The sequence below is a fragment of the Zea mays genome, chromosome 7, assembly GCF_902167145.1.
Source record: "Zea mays cultivar B73 chromosome 7, Zm-B73-REFERENCE-NAM-5.0, whole genome shotgun sequence".
Classification (NCBI taxonomy): Eukaryota; Viridiplantae; Streptophyta; class Magnoliopsida; order Poales; family Poaceae; genus Zea; species Zea mays.
The window spans coordinates 24,809,227-24,815,226 of NC_050102.1; the positions used below are offsets into that span (position 1 = coordinate 24,809,227).

Genomic DNA, 6,000 nt, shown 5'->3' on the forward strand with positions numbered 1-6,000 from the left:
TCAACCATTTCATAGTCAACACCATCTGAAGGCGCAATTTCGTCATTGGCATTGCCTTCAAGTATTTCTAAGTCATTCTCATTTTGCACCTCATCATCCTCGTCATCAACAACCATTTCAATATCTACTTCCATTCCGATCGCTTCGGTTAAGTCTATCTCAAATCGCCCTTCGAGCCCATCTTCTTGGAAGAACTCGCCGTCATATGTGTCCGGGTCTAAGTTATAATCTTCATCGTTTGGAACAGGTAATTTAGCGTGCGGTGATACCTTATACACAACATCCCAACCCTTAAGATGTTGTTTCGTTTGGCACGCATATGGAAGATAATACACTTGTGTGGCCTGTTGGGCCACAATATAGACATCGTCTCCTGGTAAGGTGGAATCCTGTCGAATTTCGACTAGCCCAAGATTAGAATGTGTCTGTCTCGTAACTTCAGGGTCAAACCAATGACATTTGAATATCACTGGAGTAAGAGGTTTGGAACCATAAAAATTGAGTTCATATATTTCTTCAATTCTTCCATAATACTCGACCTCGTCAAGCCCGGGCGTAAAGACTCCAGAACACGTGGTTTTTCGATTGGGCCGACTTTGGTCGTAGCTTGTTGTGCGAAAACGGTATCCATTAACGTCATACCCAGAAAATTTCCTGACCCTATAGGCAAAGCCATTGGCTACTTGTCTCAACTCGGCACTCATAGACGGCTCTCTTTGGCCCTGCAAGTTCAAACACGCTAGATTGTTATATTATTCGCACGTAAGAGCAACTTCAAATGACAAACTAAGCACATACCTTACGTTTAAACCAGGAAATGAAATCGGGCAATCCATTTCCCGCACCCTTTCGAAGAAGGGTATCATATTCCTGTGGAGTTGGGTCCCTTGATGGACGCCAGAATTCATGAAGAAATTGCTCCATGTATGGCGTCACCTCTTCAAGGTTGGTCAATACATATAGCATGATATGGCGCCACTCTTCATGTCTCAGGGTCTTGGTGGTCGAACCACTTGCGCTTCCGAGTTGCCCTCGAAAAATGCTGAGGTTCGATTCATTGTCGCCATCATTGTAACGAGGGGGTGGATTATGCACGCTAGGCAGTTTGTCACCATAGTAAGTTGTTGTGAAGTTTGACACCTCCTCCAGTATGTATGCCTCTGCAATGGAAGCCTCGATTTTGCATTTATTTCTACATTTCTTTCGGATAGTCTTTAGACATCTCTCAATTGGATAGCACCAACGTCCCTGCACGGGCCCCCCCATTCGTGCAGTGGCGACGCGACGCGGTGCAGGCAGACCCGCAGTGGCTAGGAAGACAAGTATCTTCTCTATAAAAAATAAACAAGCATGTCAAAAAAAATCGGCAGCACTTCCCCTGTATGGGGAGGTTTTCAAAACCTGCAAATAGATCTAACAGCACGATGGCTGACACGCACATATACAAACGACACGATGAATGCAAGTCACATCTAAGTGAGAGAGAGTGAGCGGGTGAGTGACTGAGAGTGAGACGACGGTGGGCGCGACGACGGCGAGCGAGCGGGTCTGTGAGTGAGTGAGAGTGAGACGACGGCGGCAACTAAACTCACTTAATATCAAACCTAACAATTTCATATAACCATAGCGGGATATTTCAAATAACAATTTCAAACCTAACAATTTCATATAACAATTTCAAACCTAACAATTTCATATAACAAATTAATAGATCGTATAACAATTTCATATAACATTTTCAAGATCGTATAACAATTTCATATAAAAATTATCTTATACCTTAGCCGGAGTGACGGTGGTTGGCGGAGATGGCCGGAGCGGGGGGATGACGGAGATGGCCGGAGCGGGGAGGATGGCCGGGCCGGAGCGATGGCGTGGCCGGCGGCGGAGGTCGCAGGGGCGGCGCATGTGGGGGCGGCGCGTGGGACGGCGGGGCGCGCGGGCTGGCGGCGCGCGTGGCCGGCGGCGCGCGGTAAAAACAAACAGAGAGAGTGTGAGGAAGAGAAGAAGAGAGGAAGACGACTGGTTTATTATTCAACGGCTTTGCCGAGTGCCAGATCACGGGCACTCGGCAAAGATTTTTTAAAAATATTAAAATATTCTTTGCCGAGTGCCAGATCGCGGGCACTCGGCAAAGATTTTTTAAAAATATTAAAATATTCTTTGCCGAGCGCCAGATCGCGGACACTCGGCAAAGAGTCCTTTGCCGAGTGTCAGCTGGACGGCACTCGGCAAAGAATCTTTTACTAGTCTTTGCCGAGTGTCAAATATCTAGCACTCGGCAAAGACAGTCTTTGCCGAGTGTCCTATGTAGACACTCGGCAAAGCATATTTTTATTTTTTTTATTTTGGTCACCAAACTTTTTGTGGTATGTTCCTACACTATGTAGACCTACATGTACCATTTTGGGACAATTATAACAATGTTTTCTATAGCTAGTACATTTAGTTCGTTTATTTGAATTTCTTCGGAAAATCAGATTTGAACTGCAGGTCACTCGAAACTTGCAAAACTGTGCATGCAAAAATGATATCCATGCTACTTAGCACAAGTTACGACCGATTTCAGGAGCGGACCGGAAACTTCGAGCACCATGCTCACTAAACATGGTCGTGAACTTGTCATCCACGTGTTTAAAAATTGTATAAAACAGAAAAAAAGTCAGAAAATCATGAAACTTGTGCACGTGTCATGATATCATATGTAGAGTCTGTGATAAAAAAATTAGAATGTTTGGAGAAAGTTGTGAGACATTATGTGTAGAAACCTAAGAGAACCACACATGAAATCATAGAGTTTCAATGTGGATCTCTTAGGTTTGTACACATAGTGCGTTACACCTTTCTCGAAACTTTTTCAATTTTTTATCACAGCCTCTACAAATGATATCATGACACATGTACAAGTTTCATGATTTGCTGACTTTTTTTCTGTTTTATACAATTTTTAAACATCTGGATGGCAAGTTTACGGTCATGTTGAGTGAGCATGGTGCTCGACGTTTCCGGTCCGCTCCTGAAATCGGTCGTAACTTGTGCTAAGTAGCATGGATATCATTTTTGCATGCACGGTCTTCCAAGTTTCGAGTGACTTGCAGTTCAAATTTGAATTTTCCGAAGAAATTCAAATACACAAACTAAATGTACTAGCTATAGAAAACATTGTTATAATGGTCCCAAAATGGTATATGTAGGTATACATAGTGTAGGAACATACCATAAAAAGTTTCGTGACCCAAATAAAAAAATAAAAATATGCTTTGCCGAGTGTCTACATAGGACACTCGGCAAAGACTGTCTTTGCCGAGTGCTAGATATTTGACACTCGGCAAAGACTGACGGCCGTCAGTGGTAGACGGCCGCTAACGGCCCTTTGCCGAGAGCCATGTTTGCCGAGTGCTTGACCCTCGGCACAACAGTCTTTGCCGAGTGCTTGGCGATGCCGAGTGCCCGGCGCTCGGTAAACAATCGCTTTACCGAGCGCAGGACTCTGCCGAGGGCGGCACTCGGCAAAGTCGGCTTTGCCGAGTGCCCGATAAAAAGCACTCGGCAAAGCCGCCGGCACTCGGCAAAGGGCCGGATTCCGGTAGTGATAATTATTAAGATAGTGATCTAGCATAGGCTAATTTATAATTTGAATTTACGCTTTATGAGTATGTGCGAGTATGACTATACCATCTCGAATACTTGTTAGTTTTATATATTCGTTCAATATAAATGTGTCGTCAAGTTAGTAGTTCTTGCGAGTCATGCATGTGGTTCGCGGGTCGTCGGGATGGCGACGACGTCCGTGTACCCTCAGTCTACCCTCCTAGACGACCCCGTCTACCCCCTGCGTATGTGTAGCCCTGCCATTGCGTCTTTCGTTTGTTTACGTGTCGTTCACGCGCGTCGAGCGTGTTGTCCGTCCACGTCGTCGTGCGCGCTATATCGCACGCAGCGTGCACATCGCCCTCGTGCGTTGCGTGTTTCGTCACGCATTAGTAAACCCCTTCATCTAGAATCGCTCATGTTAATTAACTACGCATTTAAAACGACGACTATTCGAATATCGAATTGACTGAGATCAGGTAATAACTTTATTTGTACCTTTAATAAATATCCACCAATATAATTACGTCTGATTAAATATTTCGGTTCATATTCGCTTAGCGTAAACGCGAGAAGTCCTCGATCGTAGTATTGGCTATCCCTGTTCATTTCTCGCACAGTCATAAATGCGAGCTCTATATCGTGTGTATATTAATGTATTTGTTTTCTTGTATGGTGTACTATTTCCTTTTCTGGTTCAAGATGTGAATGTATGTTTGCACTTGTATAAATAACGGTCTATTTGCGGAGTCTGAGAAAGTTGCAGGAGAAGACCCTAAACAGCAACTGGTTAGTGAAGGCAACTGTCCTCTGGCCTATCAATGTCCTACTCATTTTATAATTCATCTCCCCGCATATACACAATTATTACCTGAGGATGTACTAGTCTTTTATTTATCTTGTCCTTGATTACCTATTTGGGTTGGATTATTTCTGTATTAGCTTTATGCTAGCGCTCTACTCTAATCAATGAACATGATGAGATTATTTATGATGCGATGTTTACTTTCGAATATGATTATGGTATTGTGATATTTAAGGGGGATCGAGCTATTTCTCGAGTACCTCTCTGTAAGGACTTGTTCGTTGGATGACCACCTAGGATAACAGTACAACCATGAGGGTGGAATGGGACACCCTTAGCTAATTAATTAGAGGAACTGAGATGTAGTTTGCTTCGTCGTCGTGCCGTCAATGGGGCTCGATGTACGCAGCTTGCTTTTCCGAGGGTGGTTTTCCCCTTGGGGAGGAGTAGGTGCATTTAGGAAATCTAACGGGCGGCTACATCTTCGAGGAATCTTTGTAAAGGCTTTGTAGTGAATGCCTAGGCGCTAACCTCGGGAGTGAACAAGGTTCTTGCAAACTTGGGCTAGAGAGGGAATCACGACTCATGGGTAAAGTGTGTGACCTATGCAGAGGGTTAGAAGCTGGTATATCAGCCATGCTCACGGTTATGAGCAACCTTGGGAGCTCCTTGATTAGAGATCCTATGATTACAGATGATGATGAGGATAATGGTTCTAATAGTGATGATTTTAATGGTGATGATTATGACTATAGATTCTAGTATTCTCCTTTTGGAGGGAGTACCTTTGGGTTAATAACATGGGATTAGTGCTAAAACTTGGCTCTCTACTAGTAATAATTATCTAACTAACTAAAAGCAACCGCTTTGAGCTTCACCCCATATACAACTAGTCCACTTTAGTCAAACGTGACATTTGTTGAGTACGTTGATGTGTACTCACCCTTACTTTAAAACACCAGGCTGTTCACATTGCAACCCCTGCTCAAGAGAAGAGGAAGGCATAATGGAGGACTTGCAGGAGTTTCAAGACTACGATGAGTTCTAGGTGTGGGTTAGCGGCAAACCCCCAGTCGGCTGCATGTGAAGGCCTTATCTTACTACGTTTCGTATTCACACTTTGATCTATGTTTAAGACTATGTGGATGTCTCGGACATCGTGATGTAATCAAATTAATAACTCTTTACGTTATTATTTGAGCATGTGTGATGATGTCCAATTATGTAATCGATGTGTACGTGAATTTCTGATCCTGACACGTACATGGTTCGCATTCGATTTGCCTTCTAAAACCGGGTGTGACATTATCGCGCCTTGAGGAGCGAATTTGTCGTCGGAGTATCCTACACCATTGGGCCACAGATCGTCGATGTGGGGTGGCTGCACTACATGATCGACGTGAGGAATCCATAGGCGAGTCCACCTTGTTCCTGTCCTAGCATAGCACATTCGGGTCGGGGAATAGTGGCTGATGGGCCGGATTCACTGTTCGCCAGCGTGGGTCCACCGCGATGCTGCGCGGTGCCACAACTAGGCTCTCATCGGGTGAAGAAGACACGCTCGGACCGTTGGATCCTAAAGTGACGGTGGGGATTAGATCCCA

At 44.4% G+C, this 6,000-nt stretch overlaps 1 long non-coding RNA gene across 10 annotated transcripts in view; it reads left to right on the forward strand.

Moving 5' to 3' along the window:
- LOC103632158 (uncharacterized) overlaps positions 1-5,635 on the forward strand; it is a 29,561-nt gene extending 23,926 nt beyond the window's left edge. For 9 of the 10 annotated variants that reach the window (XR_002748873.2, XR_002748870.2, XR_002748869.2 and 6 more), the window contains one exon: positions 5,359-5,501. This is a non-coding gene — a long non-coding RNA (uncharacterized lncRNA). Of the gene's footprint in view, positions 1-5,358 lie in introns of all 10 variants that reach the window. The other variant, XR_555713.4, reaches the window with a different exon arrangement.
- The last annotated feature ends 365 nt before the right edge of the window (positions 5,636-6,000 follow it).